This window comes from Periplaneta americana, chromosome 13 (genome assembly GCF_040183065.1).
Source record: "Periplaneta americana isolate PAMFEO1 chromosome 13, P.americana_PAMFEO1_priV1, whole genome shotgun sequence".
Lineage (NCBI taxonomy): Eukaryota > Metazoa > Arthropoda > Insecta > Blattodea > Blattidae > Periplaneta > Periplaneta americana.
This window is the reverse complement of record NC_091129.1, coordinates 19320585-19347491: the sequence shown is the minus strand read 5'-3', so window position 1 is coordinate 19347491 and position 26907 is coordinate 19320585. Positions and strand designations below refer to the sequence as shown.

General features: G+C 34.6%; 1 non-coding gene across 1 annotated transcript; it reads right to left on the bottom strand.

The window, feature by feature from the left end:
- Positions 1 to 2101: 2101 nt before the first annotated feature.
- On the bottom strand, positions 2102 to 2173 carry TRNAY-GUA (transfer RNA tyrosine (anticodon GUA)). Its single transcript has one exon. It is a non-coding gene; the product is annotated as a tRNA-Tyr (tRNA).
- Between the last annotated feature and the right edge of the window lie 24734 nt (positions 2174 to 26907).

Genomic DNA, 26907 nt, shown 5'->3' with positions numbered 1-26907 from the left:
CAAAAACGATGTTCTCTGAACCAAATGATCCTATTTTAATTATGTGCATATAACAGCATTTAAGAAACATGTTAAAGGAATTATCATTGCAACAAATGAGTGTCTCTGGACCAAAATGATCGCATTTTAATTACTTAAATACAATATAAATTAAGTAACATATTAAACTATTTATCCTTCTATCAAACACGAACCTGGGGCAGATATCCTATTTTAATTATGTAATTACTTTATATTTATTTCTAACAAGTGCAGAGGAGCGCACGGGTACGGCTAGTAAATAAATAAATAAATAAATAAATAAACAAACAAACAAATAAATAAATAAACAAACAAATAAATAAATAGAGCAGAATAACAAAGGGAACTTCTATTCCATTTATCTTCAGGATTTATACTGTGACCTTACTGTCACATGTCATTCAACATCTTACAACCTGCGTGAATATAATTGTGTTTTATGTGTGTATAAATTTGTTAACTTATATAATTCAATGTAATATTATTTATTTAATCATTCTTTCATTCCATTATATATTTAGATACTAATCCATCCATCCATCCATCCATCCATCCATCCATCCATCCATCCATCCATCAATCAATCCATCCACCCACCCACCCACCCTCCCACATATAAAATAATTTTTATCTCGAAAACGAAGCAAAAACGAGCGGAATTTTATTAAACTCTTTTGTTTGAATTATCTCAAATAATATCTCCCTCGTATGAATAACATTACTTACTGTTATGTGTATGTACTGTAAACTATTTACTATTGTTTTTTGCATCAATGATGTGGTTTTATATTTTTTAATTGTTAAGCCGAGTTAGCTCTGTGGCAGCATGTTTGCTTCCGGACTAGCCGGCCCGGGTTCGATTCCCGCAGGGATCAGAAATTTTCATGAAAAATTTCTACTTCGGGACTAGGAGAGATGGCTGTGCACAACTTCTAATCACTAGATTGAGCACCAATATGCCTGGATTAAATCCTAAATCTCTCCGCAGTGCATATGAAGAGAAGCAATATGTCACTGTTGATAGTGATTCGTCCGTCGGACGGGGACGTTAAGCCTGCTGGCCCCCTTGGTAGGAGTAGGCTACGTGCCAGCACCGGGTTTCCTCTTCTCCCTTCCTCATCTTCATCATCATCGCTCATTCCAGACACTACACTTACACATACACTCACCCTAGTAGACGACATAACTAACCACAGATACACATCATGTACAGTGTGGCCCGCCAAAGTGGTGTACAACTAGAAAATCGGTCACAGTCCTGCCATTTATCCGAAATATGCGGAACCCAAATTACGTAAAGTAAACTGAATAGGCACTGGATACATACATACACACATACTTACATACATACATACATATATAGAGTCCACACCTGTGGAGTAACGGTCAGCGCGTCTGGCCGCGAAACCAGGTGGCCCGAGCTCGAACCCCGGTTGGGGCAATTTACCTGATTGAGGTTTTTCCGGGATTTTCCCTCAACCCAATATGAGCAAATGCTGGGTAACTTTCGGTGCTGGACCCCGGACTCATTTCACCGGCATTAACACCTTCATTTCATTCAGACCCTAAATAACCTAGATTTTGATACAGCGTCGTAAAATAACCCAATAAAAAATTGCACACATACCTACATATTTTTAAATTTATAAAATTAATGTATAAATTTTTGTTACGAACAGACCTAATTACATAAAATTTTGTTGTTATTATTTTATTACTGTAATTTTTGTTTTCTTTTTATATTGATGCAATGCATCTATTGTGCTAAAAGGAAGACCTTCATTGGCTAACCGCTGTCGATTAGCACAGCAGTATTTACAATAAATAAATAGTAAAAATTATTATTGTACTCTTCATCGAAAAACAGGAACCTATTACATCCGAAGGTAGGCCTGTACTGTGTTTGTAGATAACGTCAATGCTACCTTTATTAAATGTTCACACGCTAATGAACTAGAGTAAACCTACGTGAGTAAACTAATCTAGAAAATAAACATAATTATAATTAGCAAACATTAGTCTAATGTTTTTAACGGGTTATTAAATACGATGAAAGAGTAATGGAACGGAGAAAAGTTCCCTCCGGCGCCGGGATTTGAACCCGGGTTTTCAGCTCTACATGCTGATGCTTTATCCACTAAGCCACACCGGATACAACTCCGACGCTGAAAACCCGGGTTCAAATCCCGGCGCCGGAGAGAATTTTTCTCCGTTCCATTACTCTTTCATCGTATGATGACGCAGAATATCTGCATGGAAATATCATATGTACTTCGGTACATTAAAATAATATATATGGGTTATTAAATGTTTGATCTTGAATACCTAATAGATCGAATTTATAACACGAACACTCAGATTCTATTATTGAGGAATCAATTATATATTCTGTGTCGATATTTCGATGTTATTTTTATAAGATCTGTATTTCAGCTATATATTTTTTTCCCATAAACTGAAATGATTTATTTCGCAGTTATAAAAGAAATGTTGAAGTATACCAGCATTTCATATTCAAATACATCAATAGCACATTATTTTATGATTGGACATAAAAAGGGCTTAAAACGGCAATATCTTTGAAAATTAGTTTTTGTAATATAACAGTCTATATCCCTAGCTCAATCCACTAAGAAAAATTACAAGCCCCACTGCAATTTCGTTTACAGCCAAGCTTCTCTACTAGACGTGCAAAACGTATATCAAATTATTATTTGCACAAGAAAGCATATTTTCTGGGTTTTTTCCTTTTGGCAATTACAGCCTTTTTATGTCCGGTCTTTATTTCTATAAATCACTGAAACACCTTAAGTCTTGGAGTTCTATGAAACGCTTGATAAGACGCATCAAGAAATGTAATAAATTTAAACTGTTCCTTGAAGAGAAGAATTGTCAGAAGGAAGTGGAATTGGGAGAGAAGTAAATGAAGGATGCATTTTATCACCTACCCTGTTCAACATCTACTAGGAGGATTTAGTGAAGAACTGTTTTCAGAACACGGGAGGAGTGATAGTAGGAGGCAGAAGAATAAAGTGCATAAGACTTGCTGATGGTATGGCGTTGTTAAGAGAAGAGGAGATGACACTAAGGGATATGCTACTGAAGCTAAATGACAGCTGTGAGCAGTATGGGATGAAGATAAATGCAAATAAGACGAAGAGCATGGTCATAGGAAGAAAAATAAGGAAGATAAACTTGCGAATTCTAAATGAGGCAATAGAGCAAGTGGATAGCTTCAAATACTTGGGGTGTACTATAAGCAGTAACGTGTACCACGCCACTGAAGATGTCCACCGGAGTAGTGGTTGCAACACCGATAGACCACGACCCTCTAGCCCGGAAAATGCACATCCTATCAACGCCGTCCGTGGAAGCCTACATTCTAAGATTGAAATGATGACTTCGCAGCCCACTATGAAGTATGGAGGAGGCAGCATCATGATCTGAGGTTGCATCTCTGCAGCAGGAGTTGGATAGATGATACAAATCGAGGGGATAATGAAGAAGGAAGACTATCTTCGTATACTGAAGAAACACCTACACAGAAGTGCAAACAAATTGGGCATAAAGGACACATTTAAATTTTACCAGAATAACGACCCTAAACACAAATCCTATCTTGTGAGGAACTGGTTCCTGTATAATTGTCTCTAAGTTATTGCCACCCATTCCCAAAGCCCTGACCTGAACCCCATATAAAATCTCTCGTCTGAGCTGAAATCACGAAGACGAAAACACTCAAAATCAAAAGGTGAATTAGAAGAAGAAATAAAGAAGGAATGGCCCAAAATACCCACTGAAAACATTGAGAGATACATTTCTAATATGCCACAACGCTTGACGAGGTTTTAAGAAGAAGAGGATATGCTACAAATCACTAAATGTTATTTGTTTAGTTTCTACAGAAGATGAATTTAGTTAAAAGTTGAAGTGGCCGAATATTAAATGACTGTGATAATTGTCAATTTTGTTATGAATTTATTTTTATGCTTCACTAGCCGTACCCGTGCGCTCCGCTGCACCCGTTAGAAATAAATATAAAGTAATTACATAATTAAAATAGGACATTTGATCCAGGAAACATTTGTGTTTGATAGAAGGATAAATCGTTTAATATGTTACTTAATTTAAATTGCATCCAAATAATTAAAATGCGATCATTTTGGTCCACAGACACTCATTTGGTGCAATGACAATTCCTTTAACATGTTTCTTAATTTTTATTACATGTAACCATAGCTTAATGATGATTGACATCATTTAGATTTGATGTGTATATTTTATTTTACTTGTTATAGGTTTCCATTGAATTATGGTAATAACTTAATTTTAACCCTTGTTTTCTACGTATTCAGTAAATGACGATTGGCCCACTATGGTTCTGAACCCTTCAAATAACTTAAATTATATTACATATTATATTATATTATATTATATTATATTATATTATATTATATTATATTTTATATAGCGAAATTTATAAACTTGTACTTGCAATTTGGGAAAAGGAAATTGTACCAGAACAATGGAAGGAGTCCATAATTGTACCTATTTTTAAAAAGGGGGACAAAACCAACTATGGTAACTTTCGAGGAATATCACTTTTGTTGACGTCGTACAAAATTTTGTCCAATATTCTTTTGAGAAGATTAACTCCGTACGTAGATGAAATTATTGGGGATCATCAGTGCGGTTTTCGGCGTAATAGATCGACTATTGATCAGATTTTTTTTTATTCGACAGATAATGGAGAAAAAATGGGAGTATAAGGGTACAGTACATCAGTTATTCATAGATTTCAAAAAGGCATATGACTCGGTTAAGAGGGAAGTATTATATGATATTCTTATTGAATTTGGTATACCCAAGAAACTAGTTCGATTAATTAAAATGTGTCTCAGTGAAACATACGGCAGAGTCCGTATAGGTCATTCTCTATCTGATGCTTTTCCAATTCACTGCGGCCTAAGCAGGGAGATGCACTATCACCTTTACTTTTTAACTTCGCGCTAGAATATGCCATTAGGAAAATTCAGGATAACAGGCAGGTTTTGGAATTGAACGGGTTACATCAGCTTCTTGTCTATGCGGATGACGTGAATATGTTAGGAGAAAATCCACAAACGATTAGGAAAAACACGGAAATTATACTTGAAGCTAGTAGAGCGATCGGTTTGGAAGTAAATCCCGAAAAGACAAAGTATATGATTATGTCTCGTGACCAGAATATTGTACGAAATGGAAATATAAAAATTGGAGATTTATTCTTCGAAGAGGTGGAAAAATTCAAATATCTTGGAGCAACAGTAACAAATATAAATGACACTCGGGAGGAAATTAAACGCAGAATAAATATGGGAAATGCGTGTTATTATTCGGTTGAGAAGCTATTATCATCCAGTCTGCTGTCCAAAATTCTGAAAGTTAGAATTTATAAAACAGTTATATTACCGGTTCTTCTGTATGGTTGTGAAACTTGGACTCTCACTCTGAGAGAGGAACATAGTTTCAGGGTGTTTGAGAATAAGGTGCTTAGGAAAATATTTGGGGCTAAGCGGGATGAAGTTACAGAAGAATGGAGAAAGTTACACAACACAGAACTGCACGCATTGTATTCTTCACCTGACATAATTAGGAACATTAAATTCAGACGTTTGAGATGGGCAGGGCATGTAGCACGTATGGGCGAATCCAGAAATGCATATAGAGTGTTAGTTGGGAGACCGGAGGGAAAAAGACCTTTAGGGAGGCCGAGACGTAGATGGGAGGATAATATTAAAATGGATTTGAGGGAGGTGGGGTGTGATGATAGAGGCTGGATTAATCTTGCACAGGATAGGGACCGCTGGCGGGCTTATGTGAGGGCGGCAATGAACCTTCGGGTTCCTTAAAAGCCATTTGTAAGTAAGTATTATATTATATTATATATCAGAAGTTAATGTAATAACATTATAGTATTATGCCCATCTAGAGAAACTACACTTTCCAATGGTGAAATAATAATTTATTATACAAATCGGTTAAATTAGCTTCCTATATTACTTCATACAAACACAGAAACATTCTCTGTAGGTTATGTTTCATAGTTTTCGATTGTTGTGTCCAAAGCCCCTTATAGACGAAGTCATTATTTTGTTTTTGATTTCATTACACCGCCTTAGATGGCAGTTATTTTAATTTTAAAACTAATTTATCTCATTATATATCAGTCCTATCAAATTTTTTCAAAGAATAAAACTTATCCGAAATCATTTGTAAAGGAACTTTTGTTGTGTAACATTTTTCACGAAAAGCAATAATAAGCGAGATATTTAGATTTATTTAATTCAGACACCCTTGTAACCCCCCTTTTAAATAACGCATTTTGAATGCCATATAGCCTAAAATCTAAGCTGCAACGAACTTAATTTATATTCCAATTTTCATCGAAAATCCGTTCAGCCATTATCGCGTGAAAAGTTAAGAAACATCCAGACAGACAGACAGACATACAAACAAAAATGTCAAAAAAGCGATTTTCGGTTTAAGGGTGGTTAATTATATATGTTAGGACCAATTCTTTTTGGAAAATTGATAATTACCAGAAAAATTTCGGCTACAGATTTTTTATTAGTAGGAGATTAGACTGATTATTTTTTTAGTAGTATCTTGAAAGAGGAATTGTTGGCTTTATATTTTTTGTTGTTTATACAGGGACATCATTTTATTTTTATTTCAATTTTTATTGTATCTGAGATTTTTAATGTACTTCACTCCCACCCTTTCTAATAATGAAGTTTCAACTGCCCTCCACTCAGAACCAAGGCCGCTTATAGTAAACAGTACTGAGTTAGTGAGCATAGTACGTTCCAGAAATATGTTCGCATTTTCCAGTGACGAAAGAGCTTTCAATATTGAATCGTATTTCCGCACAGGTACTGTCGTCCGTTTGCCTACATCGCATCCTGATTTCCCCCACCCGCTTCTGCTCGCCCGTCTGTAAAGGTTAGTGGCTGGGCTGTCTTAGCTCATTTCTGAAAACATTAATTTATGTTAGGAATTGGACATCTACGTAATATTATACAACTGTTTAAAATAACTTAAACAAAAGGGTCTCGTTAAGTAATTAACTGTCCCGTGATTTCCCCCCTTTCTACTATCCTGCGGCATAACCACCTGGACGGACAGTAGAAAGCATGTCTCAGTAATTTTATCTGTGCTGGTCGGACAGAAGTGAAGATTGAATTTACAGTACGTAAGGTACTCTTTTATAGAGTAGGTACAGAATTATTTCAACATGAGTTACTGGTACGAAGGACGAAACTGGTAATTGGAATTAGATGTAATACTATAGGGTGATAATATGTACAAAAGAACTGAAGCCTGTATCCAAATGAACGGCCACTATTTTCAAAAATGTGTTTAAATATCCATATTATGATTATTTTACAATTTAACTTCATTCTCTGTATTGTACGATAATGTGCTGTAGACAGTATAATACATACTGCATAATGAATAGGCCTACGTTCGCATGGATAACTCAGTTCGTGAGTAAAAACACTCATTGTTAATACTGTACTGTATTTTGATTGAACAAAGACTTAATGAAAATTATCAAACTCAAAATTGCGATATTTCCTAGTTTAAGTAAATGGATGAACTGCTTTTCTTTCTTCCTATACCTAGTAAAGTGATATTTTTTTTGTATTTTACGCCAGTATCATCGAACTCCAGTCGTGGAAGAGGGTAGCAAACGGTGTTTCCAGTTGTCAACCTTTAATCCAAAGCTATAGCCTGGTTAATATTAAAAATGTTTGTAAAAATAAAATGATGTCCCTGTATTTGTCGTTAAGATGATCAGAATAAAATTGATTTGGTCACAAACCTAAGTGGCCGAATATTAAATAGAGTAACTGTAGGCATTTGATTATTTCAAATCCGTAATCATCATAGGCTAATCATAATTATCATCTACGTACTCCAAGGTTTGTAAGGAGGTTGCGAAGATGACTAGGAGCAGATAATTACAATGTGGGTCACTTCCTGACCATATGATCAATATGACAAAGGATACCATTGAAACGACGTAGAAAAGCATACAAAACAACAGACATACTCAGATAATATATATATATATATATATTTTTAATATATATATTAATGATTTGTTAAACATTGATTTCAAAGTACATAATGGCTCCTGTTATTCTTACGCTGATGATACGGTGGTGATTTTCAGTGGTTTAACTTGGGAGGACACTTATAAACATGCCAATGTAGGTATAAATTTGATCAAAAACTGGCTTGATGCAAATTTGCTATCTCTAAATATAACTAAAACTACTTTGGTGCCATTTTCTTTAACAGTCTCTGGATTGAACAAATTGAAATCACTTTCTCATTTAAAATTAATAATCCACAACTCATTTTGTAAACTCTCTACAACCTGTAAATGCCCTTGCCTGAAAGAATTTGTAGATGTGAAATACCTGGGAATTATTGTTGATCAACACTTGAAATGGGATAGACAAATCATCTTTTTATGTAATAGGATACGTAAAACAATTTACAAATTTGTAAACCTTCGCCATTACTTGCCTACTCATGTATTACGTTTGGTTTATTTGGCTATAGTTGAATCTGTTATCCAATATGGTATAATTGGATGGGGAGGCATTGCAAAAACTGATCTTTTTTCTCTAATTATGTTGCAAAAACGTATAATCAAAATTTGTTTGAAAAGGCGACTGGATTATCCAACAAATTTGATCCATTCTGAATTGAATGTTTTTAGAATTGACCAAATTTATAAAAACTCTTTAATGAAATTCTATCATAAAAATAAAATGAAATTTGTAGCTCAGCCACATGCTCATAATACAAGACGAAATGAAAATCTTAAATTAGTTGAACCTAAATATTTCACATCTGCTGCTTTACTACACAGTACAAATTATGGTCCACGGCTATATAATTCGATAATAAAATTCCATCAAGAATTGACTACTTTAAGCAATGAAATTTTCAGATCCAGAATTTAAAAATTATATGACAGATTTCCCTGTATATATATTATGTACCATGTATTGTAAAACAAGTTTATTTCTATCCTAAGTGTATTTTTCTATTTTATCTTGGTTACTATATCAACATGACCTGCACTAATTATACTACTAATAATAATTTAATATTAATCCATCAATCTAAACATCGTCTCTTTTCCACTCAGTTATTACTAGTATTATTATTTACTAATGTTATTATCATCTTTATGTGAGCTTTTTCTTAAGTATTTTGTCTACAAAGTATGTGTATCTATGTAACGGAACTGTCCCCGAACACGAGCTTTGCTCTTTCGGGGTATTTTAATGTAACGTTTTTATGTATATGTCATTATTAAATAAATAAATAAATAAATAAATAAATAAAAAAATTAATATGTGACTTTCCTGTCGGGTATCGAATCCGGTAGCATTGGTTTTGTGACTGGAGAAGAGACCACTTTTACCACAGTGTAGAACTCTATTTAGAAATTACTACTCACAAACGATAATGAAAAATGTAAGGCTATGTAAGAAAGTTCCCCGCCGAGCGAACACGGAGGGATAAACCAGGGTCGAGTGTTATGTAAAGGTCGCGTAGTAGTGGCACGGATAAAACGCCGTGCTGCACTTGCTACAACGCTTTCGGTGACGTCATGCTGACTGCGCACATTTCCAATGCAGGTGATTAGCGGAAACAGGTCTGCTGATTTTATAACGAACACAGACAAGACAAATCTGTTGCCTTCTACAATGTGTGCCGGCCTCCTATTCATTACATTCCGCTAGATTTCTCTGTACTCCTAACACTAAATTTGGATTTCCCCAAACTAAAAAAAACTGGGTCACAATGAAAATACAACCTACACAGACCGGAGATGCGCCAAAGATGACATACATCATCATTAGGAATCGTACTTTGTCCCATGAGGCCACGAGATTAAGTATTACTGCAGTTTTAAGAGCAGAGGACAGTATTTTTTTTTCTATTTGGTATGAAATATTAATTTTTTCGGAATATGTATGGTAAGGCTTTCCTGTGTTAAATTTCAACGTATCTCGTTTGCATGTTTCGACCTATTTATGGGTCATCTTCAGAACTGGTCGTTGTTGGTCTTGGCGCGAATTGTTCTGTTTCCTGTGAGGGTGTGTTCGTGTGGTATAGTTTAGAGTCAAAGAGTGTGTGTGTTTTGAAGTTGAGTTGTGTGTTGAGAATTTCGTTGGGGTGTGTTTTTGTGTGTTTGTATATTTCATACTGTTCTAGTGTGTTTAGTTTCTGGGTTTTTTGGTTGGATGTGTAGTATTTCCATGTCTGTGTTGATATCTCTGTGGGTGTGGTTAGCATTTGTGATGTGTTCTGCATATGTGGAGGTGTTTTGTAATTTTGTTATGGCTGTGATGTGTTCTTTGTAACGTGTTTGAAACGATCTGCCTGTCTATCTATGTAGAAGTTGTTGCAGGTGTTATATTTGAGTTTGTATACGCCTCTGTGTTGTATTTGTTTGTTTGTATCGTTTGTGTGTTGAGACGGGAATTTTACTTCAAGCAAGTAAAGAGATAAGTTTGGAAGTAAATCCCGAAAAGACAAAGTATATGATTATGTCTCGTAACGAGAATATTGTACGAAATGGAAATAAAAAAAATTGACATTTATCCTTTGAAGAGGTGGAAAAATTCAAATACCTGGGAGCGACAGTAACAAATATAAATGATACTCGGGAGGAAATTAAACACATAATAATTATGGGAAATGCCTGTTATTATTCGGTTGAGAAGCATTTATCATCTAGTCTGCTGTCAAAAAATCTGAAAGTTAGAATTTATAAAACAGTTATATTACCGCTTGTTCTTTATGGTTGTGAAACTTGGACTCTCACTTTGAGAGAGGAACATAGGTTAAGGGTGTTTGAGAATAAGTTGCTTAGAAAAATATTTGGGGCTAAGGGGGATGAAGTTACAGAAGAATGGAGAAAGTTACACAACACAGAACTGCACGCATTGTATTCTTCACCTGGCATAATCAGGAACATTAAATCCAGACGTTTGAGATGGGCAGGGCATGTAGCACGTATGGGCGAATCCAGACGGAAAAAGACTTTTGGGGAGGCCGAGGCGTAGATGGAAAAATAATATTAAAATGGATTTGAGGGATATGATGATAAAGACTGGATTAATCTTGCTCAGGATAGGGACGAATGGTGGGCTTATGTGAGGGCGGCAATGAACCTCCGGGTTCCTTAAAAGCCAGTAAGTAAGTAGATAAGTAAGTAAGTGTTATGCTACAGGGATATCCATCCTAACGCTACGCGACTACCATGGGAGTCCTACCATGTGTCCGTAAAGTGTGTGTGGTCAGTTATAAAAATAGCCTACAATTAAAAACAAAAAAAATCATAGAAAGCCTGAAAAGAAACAAATAATTATGATTCTTCAGTGACAGGGGATAAGAAATCTTGAAACTGTCTCCGTTGGACAGATGAAGCCGGTAAAATCGAACCCGAGTACACCATGTGTTTAGCCGTCAAAGTTTTCACCGAAACGCAGCTCACGACACACAGTGAAAAGCAAAAATAACTTGTATGGCACAAGGCATGAGTAATATGTGGCCCAAAGTTGATTACAGACTCTAAAGTGGAAGTTTCAGTATAAAGTGTAAGTTATGTGGTTATGGAGCTTGCCGTCAAATTAAGTACCTGTAATGCTAACTTACTCTCAAAGCCATAAACAGAACGTAAAATTAATTCATGTTTTAACGACTTTCTAATCTCGGAGTAAACTAACCGTCATATCATTACGCTGGTAATTAGTGGCGACCAAGTGAGGGATATTTTGATTTCAAATTAAATGCCAACACTGCATCACTACTATTGACGACAAAGTAAACATAAAATATCGCTTTAAGAAAATAATAAACAAAATATTAAATGTTACAGAAGAGGAAATAAGCTTTACAATAATAATATTATTAATAATAATACAGAGAAACCTGTTCAAATCACAACCTGAATAATTCGGAATCCTGTCTATTTCGGAACAATTTATTGGTCCCGGCGAAATTTGTATGTATTATGTGTAATTTTTCCTGAATAAAACGGAAACTGTCCAACGCGGAAACGGAAACTGTCTGCTACTGTTCAAAACGGAAATAATATTTTGGACACACTATATTTTGTAACTATATTTTGAAACAGCGTGTAATTTCAAGGAATATACGTAGGTCACTAAGATAAAAACTAGTTTTCTTTGCAAAATTCTAGAGGGTACGAGGGTGTGTTGGCCTGTCGGTCATAAATTTTATTACCCTGTTGACTAGGCAGACGAGTCCCTTCAAAGATTTTCAATGCTTCACACCCGTATACTGTCGTAGGCAAACAGAGCGCAAGCGTAGTGATTTCCAGGTAAAAAAAAAGTTGCATAAAATGTGGCATTAACATTAAGTGATGAAGTAAAAGTTATCGAGATAAAGGAAAATTAGAAACAAAGTCTATGTGAAATAATATTGTGGAAAACTCAGGTGTGACACTTTAAAAAATAAAGCTCATAATGAGTGAGTGGCGTGCGACCGATGTTGGTGACACAAAAGGAACCAGAAAGGATCACTGTTTATGTGGAAATAAATGAACTGTTGTGGGAGTGGGTTCTTCATGACCTTTCAAAGAACAAGCCAATTTCTGGATCTATTCTGCAAAGCAAGCTATTGAACTGGGAAAGAAATGAAATAAACCAGAATTCAAGGCTTCTAATAGATGGCTCCTAGTCCAATTAATTAATAATGTGCAGTGATATGCAGTACAGTATTAGAGTATAGTGTTAGATATTAAATAGAATGAGATTAGTAAACTTTAGTAATGTTTAATGACTAATGAGTGAGTTACGATAATATTTGTACAGAAAATGAGATTTTAATCAAGATGATTTACCAACGTAATACGCGACAGTAAGCTGATTTAATGTGATGAGTGTTAAATGGATTATTTTGTACTTCTTGCAGTTTGGGACATGCCATTTTGTTTTCCATATATATGAATGATAAGATATTCCATTTTAATGTCACACCTGAATAATACGGAAGCCTGTCCACAACGGAAAAAAAATTAGGACCGTGTCACTTCCGTTTTGAACAGGTTTCACTGTAATAATGAAAGAGGGGAAGTGTAATTATGATGGCGAAATGATTCCGAAGTCAAACAGCGGAAGTTACCCAGCAATTCTGTTTCAATTGGTAGAAGAAGAACCTCGGAAAAAACCTCACCTAGGTATCTTATCACAACCAGGATTTTAACCCGAGCCCTTTCGTTTCACAGTCAAAGTAATTAGAATAATAATAGGTGTCAAATCTAAAGAATCGTGTAGAACTATTTTTAAAAGAACTACAAATAATGCCCATGTCAGTCTATTTTTTCATTAATCATCTTCCTCGTATGTAATCGTGAAAACTTTGTTACTAATTCAACAGTTCATAGCATAATTACGCGTCAAAAATGACTATTATACTCCATCGGCCAGTTTATCGTGCTATCAAAAAGAAGTGCGTTATATTAAACTCTAAACATAAGATTATTTAGGGCCAAATTAAAGAAGTAGGCCTACCTAATTTCTCTGTAGGAGAATTCATGAAATTTAACAACGCTTCATGAAATTGATACTAAAAATTTGTGTTGTCCTAGTACACTATATTGTAAACCTCTTCTGTATTTATTTCAACTAGACTTTGACTATAAATTAAGACTTTTCTATGCTACTAATTCCACAATTTGGGACAACTTGACTTATTCCATATTCTAGCTGTGAAGCAATGTATGAATACCATGGGATGATAATAAATACAATACAATGCAAAACATGATAACCACTACTCCATAGCGGTAGAGAAGATTTTTCTTCACTCAATCTCAAATATTCTTATTTTAAGACAAAGTACTTGAGACTGAAATTTGAGACATCATCGGTGACTCAGACTTAATATTTAATAAATACAAATTACGTCACTGATATTTCATTACGTAGGAATAATGCAGAATACTTAATCATCACACTTTATATATCACTAACCATCTGATTCACTAAACGTTCGGAGGTATTGCCCTCTATTAAAAGACAAGAGAGGTATAATCTTTTCGCTGTAAGAAAAATCCTAATATAAACAATAGCACGTGACTGAAGTGAGGCTTCATTGGCCGCTGTTTGGCGCCATAGATTCTCAGTACGTGTTCCCGCCTACTGATGTACATTCTGTTTCAGGTTAAACATTTCCCGTCACTCGTCAAGTAGGCCTAACGTCAATACTATGCATTCATTTGCTTAGAAAACATATACTTTATAATTACTGTAATTAAAACTCACTTAACTTATTATATACACCTTGATTACGCACACAAAATTGCAACCTCATTCAAGAAATTAAATTACAACATCGCATACAGAACAAATAACACTCTACAAAAACATCTCAACACACAAACAAACAAATACAACCACACAGGCGTATACAAACACAAATGTAACACCTGCAACAACTTCTACATAGGACAAACAGGCAGATCGTTTCAAACACGTTACAAAGAACACATCACAGCCATAACAAAATTACAAAACACCTCCATATATGCAGAACACACCACAAATGCTAACCACACCCACAGAGACATCAACACAGACATGGAAATACTACACATCCAACCAAAAAGCCAGAAACTAAACACACTAGAACAATAGGAAATATATAGTCACAAAAACACATCCCAACGAAGTTCTCAACACACAACTCAACTTCAAAACACACACACTCTTTGACTCTACACTATACCACAGGAACACACCCTCACAGGAAACAGAACAAGTGGCGCCAAGACCAACAACGACCAGTTCTGAAGATGACACATAAATAGGTCGAAACATGTAAACGAGGTACGTTGAAATTTAACACAGGAAAGTCTTACCATACATATTCCGAAGTTATTATATACATTTAAGACTATTTGTTTTTCTCCGCTTTTGAGAAGGTTTCCACTCTTATGTTTAATAACAACACACACCGGGGATGCAGAAGCCATACTTGAGTACCACGTGCTTACGTGAAAAACTACGAGTTAAAGTGACGCCAGCTTGTTACAAGAACAGACTACCTCGGTATTACTGTTGGTATCCATCCGCGTTCATAGTACATAACAAAACATAAAAGTAGCTTTTCTTTTACACAGCGTTTTACACTTGAGTGAAGTTAAATGTTTAATTGTATTTAATTCAATTTTTTATTTTCAAATAATACACGAATGTGGTTTCCAAGTACGAACTATATTTTCCTGCGTCATGTGAGTGTTTCGACTGGGAGCCAATCACGGGTATGACAGCAACGTGCTTATGTTTATACTACAATTTTTCTTACAGCGAAAACAGTATAGTTGTAGGAGCCGCCCGGAATACGTAGAAATATCAGGAAAAATAAATGTGTGCCAGATATGGAAAAAAAATATTCATGAATAAGAAGTCGTTGGAAGTACTCATATACACACTCATCATAAGGATGCAAGGTTTGTTCGGTTGCTGTAAAGAGCATAAACTGCAGTCCTGTATAACTACTGTGCGCTTTCTTCACGTTTTGCTAAGTGTTCTTAGATCGGTTTAGACGAAACAATGTTGTTTGCAGTTAGTAGTACCAAATAACGGTAGAATCTGAAGTAGGCACACGGCACTTCTAAGCACAGATTTAGTTCCGCGAACTTTCTGAGAAATTACCAGTACGCCTGTTTTGCTCTGCGTTATGTAACCTTTGCACAACTCTCTATATGCTTGACATCTGTTTATTAGCAAATAGCTACTTATAATGAGTACAAAGTGTCATTTAAAAATATATGTAATTTTTTTATTTATTTTATTTATTGATATTTATATGCTGGTCAACAACCTTTGGCCAATTATAGTGCAGCACAGTAATTTATTAAAAACAAATAATACAAATATTATAATAGTGTTACAGCTTTAAAACAATGATGTAATATTAGTAATGTAATAGAATGAACAAAGTTAATTACTGGTAATATAATTAAAACAAGCATTTAATAATAATAATAATAATAATAATAATAATAATAATTATTATTATTATTATTATTATTACTAGTCTGATCCGTTTGGGTATATATAATATTAATTTATTATTATAAAGCTATTATGGAAGTAGGAAAAATTTCTTGCCGCTTATATTATGAATAAAAGATGGATATTTTCATATACGATAATCAACAATGCATTATTTGAAAGGACAAATGAAAATCGTAGATGATTATAATAGCTACTACAAATTACTAGCTGGCACAATGTGTTCTTTGGTATGTTAAATTTGAGAGTGTTAAAAGAGTTCAAAGGAAATTTCGACGTGGATATGGTGTGCGTAATGTACCTAAATACGATTCCATAATGTTTTAGTATCGAACATTTGTAGAAACAGGTTCTGTGTTAAAAAAAAAAAAAAAAAAAAAACTTGCAGGAAGTCGCAGGCGAAACCCAGTACGACAAGCAGCTATCTCTAGGCTTGGTCCCCAAACTCACCAGATCTAATCCCTACAGACTTCTTCGTGTGGGATTTTGTTAAGGACATTATCTATTGACAGAAACCCAGACACATTGATGATCTGAGAGTAAAAATTACTCACGCTTTTCAACAAATCACCCACCTTATGTAACAACGGAAATGAGCTGAATTGCATCAGCGTTGTGAGTTGTGCAGGGTGCTCTGAGAAATATCTCATACTTCAGTGTTTCAGGAAATGAAGTTCAGTAGTAAATGTTTTACGGTTTTTTATTTCATCCATACCCATATGGATCACCCTATATTATTATTATTATTATTATTATTATTATTATTATTATTATTATTATTTGTTTCTAATGATTTTTAAATTCACGAATTTGAGTAGGCTATATCAAAGCCAAGTTCAATGAACTGTGTTTGCTACGTCTCCTTGCTGACTGTGACTCATTATATTGTTTTGCTGAAGAATCTTCGGACGTTGTTGCACGTATACAACAGCAGTTTCCTACATTATCGTATACTACGTGTTATTACTGATGTTCAGGCATTCAAGGGCTTCTGAAGTGTAGCCTACGTGGAATTCTAATAGTAAGTTGATGATATGACTATTAGCAAGCCTTACACATCAATTGTCAAATTGTGTGGTTCTATTGCTAGTACATTTGGTTGTTTGGGTTATACACGTACGGAGTGAGCTTGATGTTTTTGGGATTATTATGTTCTTCAGACTAAAGTGCAAGTTTAACAATTTTTAAGTGAAGAAGTTCGCACTTTAGTTAATCGTCCAGTGACGTGAATATTGTATTCTGCATAAAGTAAGTACAGATAATTGAATTTGAAATATAGTGAATGATGCAATTTGATGAGAAATTGGTTTATATGTGTTCTTAACTTTAGTGGAGTGGTGTTGTTTTAAAAATGTATAATACAATACAAGGTGGACCGCTCGAATGTACCTAATTTCAATTAAACATAGGTTGGATAAAAAGTAATGGCAACAGTGCTGTCACGTGACGATGGTACGTTCGAGAGCTGCCAGCTGTGTGGACATGAACAAGGACTGTTAGATGAGTTAGTGCAGCCAGCGGCGACAGTACTCTGTCAATCTACTGCAGTGTGTAGAACGTTCACTTTCATAGGGATAGTGCGAGAGCCCTAAGACCATCCTTACAAAACTAGAGCAACGTTCCTGGATCAAAATTGAAATGGCACGAGGTCATAGTGCACAAGAATGTTTTCAGGGACTGCGTGAAGCATGTGGCGATGCAGCGTTGACATATCGCACAGTTGCACGATGGGTTAAAGCGTTCCGGGAAGGCCTTGTTGCACCCGTACCAAAGGGAAGGTGGCGACTTTCTTGGACGAATCGTCGCTATGGACGAAACCTGGACTCGCTCGTATGAACCAAACTTGAAACGCCAATCAAATGAATGGAAGCATCCCGGTTCTCCTCGTCCAAAGAAAGTGCGCCCTACACAAAGTGCTGTGAAGGAGATGTTCATTGTGGCGTATGACATTGATGGGGTAATACTGCACCACGCTGTACCTCCAAGGCAGACGGAAAACGCGGACTACTGGAACATCCACCGTACTCACCCGATATGATCCATGCGATTACGATCTTTTCACCAAAGTGAAAGAACCACTGCGAGGGACCCGGTACAATACCAGAGATGAACTTATCCGTGCTTTAGGGCGGTCAATACGGAACATCAACAAAGATGGACGCGCTGATGGTGTACGACGCCTTCCAAACATTTGGCAAAAGTTAATAAATATGGGGGGCGAATATATAGGAGGTACGTAAATGTTGTACCCCTGTGAATAAAGCCATGTCAGAAATATCGAACTGTTGCCATTACTTTTTATCCAACCCTAGTATGTGTTTAATAAACGGTTGAAGATAGAAACCTACAGTAACGTTTATATGAAAGGAAAATTCAACAAGTTTCGATATGCACATCACCGTATCTCTACGTGAGCTCCAGCTGTCACTGTGACGATATCGAGGCGATGAACGATTTCTTGCCAAGCACGATGGAGCATGTCTTCTGGAATGCTCTCAATAGCCTCTATGATATGCTCCCAAAGATCATGAAGATCTCTGACTGAGGTGGCGCATACTTTATCTATGACGTAGCCCCAGAGAAAGAAATCGAGCGGTGTTAAATCCAGAGATATAGGGGGCCAAGTGATCGGTCCTCCCTTACCAATCCAACGGCTAAGGAATACGTTGTCTAAAGTCGTACGAACGTCATTAAATCAGAGTGGAGGAGCGCCATCTTGCTGCAAAAGGATGTTACGCTGCTGGTGTTCAATTTGTGGAAAGAAGAACTGCTCCAGCATGTCAAGGTATGTAGTACCACACATAGTTTTCCCGCGAAGCTTTTCTTAATGATTTCAGCGGGCTTCGCTCATACGCGGCTTGAACATTTGCAACCATTTCGTCGGATGTTCTACGACCACCACCATGCTACTTCAACACCGATTCTGTAGCTAAAAATGTATCGTGCCACTTCTTAATGCTTTTTGCAGTTGGAGCATCATGGTTAAATACTCGCCGATACTCTCTTTGAACTCTAACAATTGATTTAGATTCTGCATACCACAACACAGTTTTCTCTTTCATCTGCGGTGTCGCCATTTTGACAATCGATATAGTCTACGAAAAGAAACCGCGTCTGTGCATCATCTACCGACAGGATTCGAAACTTGTTGAGTTTTCCTTTCATATAAACGTTACCGTAAGGTTCTATCTTCAACCGTTCACGAGTCACATACAATTGAAATTAAGTACATTCGAGCGGTCCACCCTGTATTATTAATTTAAAATAGAATTTGCGACTGCAGGTAATAACGCCATCTTGCTGCGAGAATAAACTTTGATTCGGTATGTAATACTAGCAGTTAGTTTAATCGACTCTAAAATAAATATTACTCATACATCTTGATTACATAACTTTTAACACTGTATCACTTCGGAATATGTATGATAAGACTTTCTTGTGTTAAGTTTTAACCTACCTTCAGAAGATGACCCAAAATAGATCGAAACATGTTAACAAGGTACGTTAAAATTTAACACAAGAAAGTCTTATCATACATATTCCGAAGTAAATAGTACTGTCTAAATTAAGGATAAGCAACCTGACTTGGATACCACGAAACCTGCGACATGAATAGCACAAAGAAAAGTAAACTCTTCACTATGTGAAGACGGTTGTGCACCACTGAATGACAGTGACCTTGTTGAATTTTTTTTTTAAGTTATGTGGTAATGAGTATTGAGACTTTTTGTTGTCCCAAAACATTTACAGTTGTTTAATTCTATAACATAATCTTACATTTGTCAATTCTGCTTATAAACATGTTTCTCTGTTCTAAAAACATAAGTGGCGTTTGCCTTCACTGGAGGTAATATCTCCAGTATGCGTCATACTTTTATTTACTTGTATTTTTGTAGGCCTAAAACCTCGTCACAATTACAACTTTTGAAACCTACATTCCATAGGAAAAGCTACAAATTAGCAATATCTAAAAATCAATATTATTATCCGTATTTCTGTAACCCATTTTTTTATTTAATGGCGTTAATACCTGGACTTACCCCAGTTATAACTGGACGGAGTTACGCAATAAGAGACCAAGCGCCAAAAACCTGTTCCGAGATATTGGCCATTGAAATAAATCTGTTTTTGTAAAACATTTTGTGCAAGAAGGAATTGCCTGCTATATCGAATTATACATGATTCCACACCCAACTACCTTGCCTCTCGGTTTACTGTCCTAGCTTCACATCAGACTCGTAATACACGTTCACAGCACAATCTGTTGCCATCAATACCACGTCATCAGACATCTCTATACTCAAGTTCTTTCTCAATAGCCATGGCCGCTCATGGAATTCGCTGCCGCTGGAAATCAGGGGTAGTCTTAGTCCTCAGTTGTATAAAATTAGGTTGTTTAGAAATATTTTAAATGCACAGAATTAGTTTTTAGGTATAATTTTTATTTATTTATTATTATTATTATTATTATTATTATTATTATTATTATTATTATTATTATTATTACTATTATTTTACACAGTCGTTACTTTATTTTTCCATTAACACTAATATCTAGGTAATTGTCATTGTCTCAATGTAACACGTGCTGTGCTGATCATACTTATTGTACTATTCCTTTAGTTGTGAGATTATATTCATATGTATGAATTATTTTTTTATGTTAATACTTGTATACTGGAATGTATTTTCCTGTTTGTGATTACGTATTCAGTCCCTTTTATATATATATATATTATATATTATTATTATTATTATTACTATTGTTATTATTTTAAAGTTAATACTGATTGTGTGTATGTATTCAATCTCTCCTTCTTACTTTATTATGCTTATTATTATTTTTAAGTTAATATTTGTATATCGGTATGTATTTTTCTGTATGTGATTTGATTCTGGTTGAGTGGAAGAGAAGGCCTGATGGCCTTAATTCTGCCAGGGAAAATAAAACTATTATTATTATTATTATTATTATTATATATTATTTATTATTCTGCCAACATGGAACTCTCATCCGGAATACTAGACACCATGCAATATGAGAACTTAGTGCTAAAAGTCTTCCTTCCTTCTACGAGGTTCACCAAGAAGTCCATGCCTTGCAAAAGATGGAAGTTCTCGTCGAGTTGACATCATTGCCATTGATAGAGGAAATGACAGAGCAATTATCATCGATCCCACCGTGGGCTTTGAAACTGCAGTTGAACAACCTGTAGCAGTACATGAAGAAAAGAAGACCATCTATGACCCTACAATTCAATACTTTAGAGATTATTATCATATACAAGGACAGATTGAAATATTTGGTCTATTGTTCGGAGCAAGGGGAACAATTCCAAAATTCTCAGTTGAATGTTTTAAGTCTTTTGGAATTCCTTTAAAATTTTTGAATATGATTGCTATAGACGTAATGAAATATTCTGTTCAGATTTTACGTAATCACCTGTACACCTAAATGTCTTTGTATTCTATCTGATTACTAATAACACTAGTCTGCGATGAAATTACTGCCTCCAAAGTTTGAATCTTTTTAGGGTACTTTTAGCATGCTGAAATCAAATTCGAAGCCAGAAAGTTCCTATCACGTACCATTTTTTTGTTATTTTAATTTTCTTATAATATATTACGATAATTTATAGCGTAATTATTTAAACTATAATACTTTAGCAACTGTAGTTTTAGTATGTTAAGATATGAAAACCAAATATATTCAACATATTTTTAAGATGTTTATATTGAAAATCAAGGATAACAGATGTTTCTTAGCAGATAGAGAGTGCAAGCGCATAAGGAAGTTAGGGTGAAATAACGTGCAGCCTTGCCATTATCTTTATTTGTGGGAGATAGAAATGTGAGCCATTCCTTAGTGAGAGACTGAACTCAACTCGTCTAGTTCCTCTCACATTTCAATAGTCTGTGTTTCACCTGGAAACGAAACGAAATCAGTTTTTGAAGCTTTATTGTGGAGTAGAAAGTTGAGAGTTTTTAGTTCAGTAAGAAAGTATTTACCATGTCGCATCGAGAGTGTATAAATAATCCATACCATTTTTGTTATATAACTTATGTAGGATATACACATTGCCTAAGCAGAGGCGTAATTTTACAGATTTTGTGAAAAATTCATACCATGCCTATTTTGGAATCAAACTTGGAGACCAAAGTAAAGCTTGGACACCACACAAAGTATGTAGAGTATGCACTGAAGAACTTCATCATTGGATCAACGGCAGAAGACTTGCTATCTTTTGGAGTACCTATGGTTTGGAGAGAGCAGTGGAACCATAGTAATGACTGCTACTTCTGTTCGTGTGATGTGAAGGGGTACGATTCTAAAATTAAAAAGCATATCGTGTATCCAGTTATTCGATCAGCCATTTTACCTGTACCCCATGGGCCTGATGTACCAATCACTGTGCGACTAGAAAATCTTGAATAGTTTTCATCTGAGTCTGATGTAGTGGTGAGGAAAATTGTGACGAGTGACAGTGACTATCTACCAGAGTCGGGTGCTGCAGAACGTGGCTTTAAATAAGGAAAGAGACTGTTTCAAATACATATCTAAGAAATTTCCACTACTATCTGAAGCAAAATAAAAGAAAACATATTTAATGGTCCTGACTAAAAAAACAGATGTCTGATGCAGCATTTAAAAACACTCTGGATAAAAAGGGGAAAGCAGCATGGATATCTTTCTGTGAATTTGTTTTAAAATTTCTTGGTAACAACAAGGGTCCTAATTACCGAAACATTGTGGCTAACATGCTTGAAGCATACAAGGAACTTGGCTGTAATATGAGTATCAAAATTCATTTTCTGTTTTCTCACCTAGATTATTTCTAGGATTTTTGAGCGAAGAGCAAGGTGAACGATTTCACAAGGATCTGCAGGAGTTCGAAAGGAGATACCAGGGACGATGGAGCACCAGTATGCATTATCATTATTGTTGGATGTTAAAGCGTAAAATATCTGAAGACAAAAAATAAAAGAAAGAGGAGCAGGAGGACTTTCTCAACTAAGAAGCAAGTGGTGTAATTTTTTATGTGATACTATGCTAATTTATACATCCAATAGTGAAGTAAACAAGACAAAAGAAAGCAAAAACACTCTAGTGACATGTATGAACAACCATACACATAGTTTCAGCAAGTTGTGTCTTTTAAATATTGCTTTTGAAGTTGAAATAAAAAAGTGAAATGAAAAAGTTTGTGATGAAATTCACGTAATTATACAATACATTTAAAGTGAATTTACAAGCAAACCTGACGTGATAGAAGTAAACGGATTGAAAATTCGAATTCAGCACATGGACATTATATATATTATATATATATATATATATATATATATATATATATATATATATTTACTTTAGGCAACAAACACAAAGTTGAAATTCGCAGACTAGTGTAATTATTGAATAAAAGTACTTTCTCAAGGGTAACTTCCATTTGAAAATAATAATCATAAATACTGATAACACAATTGTTTAATTTTCTTTTTATTTGTTTAGTAAGCTGTGTCTTTTGGCAACACTTACTGAAGAGCAGCAACCGTTGTGGTTATTATTATTTTTTTATTAGGGGAGAGTTGGGTAGTATCGGACATCGGGTAATATCGGACAGTGCGTTTCTTTCATCTACCACTAGATGGTAATACCTGAATGACATGCTTACGTTTCTGTATGCGACATCACAGAAACGTAACCATGTCATTCTGGTACTATCATCTGGCGGTAGATGACAGAAACTCACTGTCCGATATTACCCGATGTCGAATACTACCCAACTCTTCCCTATATATAACATTCATAATATTACAAAAAATAGCACAAATAATACCAAAAAAAAAAGGCTAACCGATTTTTAATAAGAGACTAGCAGTTGAATTAATATTTCAAGGCAAATAAATTAATTTTATTCAATAAACTAATTTTTGCTTATAAATAGCAGCAAAATTCAGATATATAATTCTTGATTTTTTCCGAGTTAAATTAGCTTGCCATCAACAGATATGTGTAAATATATATTTATTCCTTTTTTTTTTTTTTTTTTTTTTTTTTTTTCAAATTGTCGGTTGGTCTATTATTGTGTAACTCCGTCGAATTCTTGTATCGTATATTTCAATATTTCCTTGCAATTAACGATAAAACTGAAACAAATAGCCTCTACAGCAGGGATGAGACGATATTAGCTCCCAATCATGGTAGAAGAGCTCGACCTTGATCACGAGCGCATAGCGCATCCACGGCGTAGCGTCGTAACGTAGACAACAGGGATGTACATACACATGCAGCGAATGAAGAGAGCAATTATTACAATAACTTGCGTTATTAAATTTCTGGCTATGTAATGGAACTAATTACTAAGTTATTTAATAAAATGTATATATATATATATATATATATATATATATATATATATATATATATATAAACAAATCGCAAAGGGAAGTGTTTTTAGGAACAAAAAGAGGAATAGGAAAAGTTAATTGTATGTAAACCATTTTATTGTTAAAAGCAATTATTTATTATGTAAATACTTCACTTCATTGGTTAGGAGAAACTAATAGGGTCTACCTGCTCGACGTGTGTGATCTCTAAGTACTTTTGAGTATTTGTTGAAAAAATAATAATGACAATATTGTTTGAAATAGACTACATTGATTGTGTGATTGTGAAAATGTAGTCCTTACTCTCCAGTCGTGATTATGTAGAGTTTTCTTAGAGTGATCTGTGAGATGCATGTAACACGAAAAAAAAAAAAAAAAAACAACAACAAATTGATTAGATTAAGATATTGAGAGCCATCGTAATTTTTGGGGTCAATCATTTACGGGGATATGTATGACTTTTAAAACTTCCACAATTTCGGCCAAAATTTGTGAAATTTAAACTGTATAAACAGATCTATAATAATATCATTTGTACAAAATTTGGTGCAATTAGGTCTAATACCGGTAGTTTTGAAATTATATTTTTAAGTATACATATGTTAACTTTACATATGTATAATGTTTTTTTTGAGGATATACTGAGTCGGTAAGGGTTACCCTCAATGGGGGGCAGTTCAATATTATTATTATTATTATTATTATTATTATTATTATTATTATTATTATTATTATATTGACGTTACTAAAAAAGCTCCTTGCATCAAAGTTTTCAAAATGTTAGTTCATATTTACTAAAAATCCTGAAAGTAGTTATTGGAATAAAAGTGAATTAGCATTTTGAGCTTAGTAATAGTATAAGTTAAAGTGCAATCAAAGATAAAATATTATTTCTAAATTAAAGAAACACGTAGTCTAATAAAAGTAAATATCCAGAAACAAGCAACAAATAAAACATCAACAATACATTTAAAATAAAGAAATAAAAGGAATCTAGATACTATCTACTGACCCAAATGTAAATTAATTTACCTTCGATGTCAATTCCGAAATGAATTTATTTCTCTCTTCTCCTGAATAATGCCTGTATTTTTTCATCTTGCGTCTCATAATGCCGTTTTATGTTGCTTTTTTTGCAAATGATATTTTTTTACACAACAAACACTGGACTTCTTCACCATGTTCGAAGCATAAATATTGTATATTCCACTCTTCCTCGAAAGCTTCAAGCGCTTCCGTTCCGTCATGATACGCTGTGTTCTAAGATCTGTACATCCTTTAGCAATGTTTACAGGTAAAAGAGCTCCGCGCGCGCGCAGCGGGCATAAAATAGCTCTCTCTCGCAATTATTAGTAACCATCGCAAGACTGCTCTACTAGATTCTTGAAAGTAAAACTGTAGTTTATTAGTTCATTACCACCATAATTATTATTATCACTGTTATTATTATTATTTTTATCATCATCATTTCAATTATTCTTAATATCATTATTATTGTTACAGTTACTGATGTTCTTTATGTAGGTGGAGTTGGTACTTCCATTTCAGTGTTATTACAATATAGATATGCACGTAAAAAATGGACCACAGCGCCGCTGAGCCCTCTGTAGAGTAAATTAACCCTATTTTGGTTTAAATCATCCACAAACCATCCACAGTGGACCTCGCACTGGTCGACTCGGACCAGAGAGTTACATGCACAGTCCAATTATCGCCACGCTTTTGGTTGCCCTCAGAACTTCAAAGTGTGTGTTTAAATCCAATTGAATTATGCGTGCTCGTTTATTGAATATGGTATTGGAAGCTTTGCAATTCAACGGTTTATAGGTTTGCCAGCTCAGCCTCATTCTTCAGTTCATCAAAATAGCATCTTTGTTTCAATGTGCTTAAAAACATTTCAATTACGAAGTAGATTCTGCGTTAATCGACATTATTATTATTATTATTATTATTATTATTATTATTACTATTATTACTAGCCGTACCCGTGCGCTCCGCTGCACTTGTTAGAAATAAATATAAAGTAATTACATAATTAAAATAGGACATTTGATCCAGGGAACATTCGTGTTTGATAGAAGGATAAATCGTTTAATATGTCACTTAATTTAAATTGTATTTAAATAATTAAAATGCAAACATTTTGCTCCAGAGAGCACTCTTTTGGTGCAATGATAATTCCTTTAACATGTTTCTTAATTGTTATTACATGCAAATAATTAAAATATGATCATTTGGTTCAGAGAACATCCGTTTTTGGTGCAATTTGGTCGCATCAAAATTTTGCTTGGAATGAAACGTATCGGAAATCATTTTTAAAGAAACTTTTGTTATGTAACATTTTTCACAAAAATCAATAATAAGCGAGATATTTTGG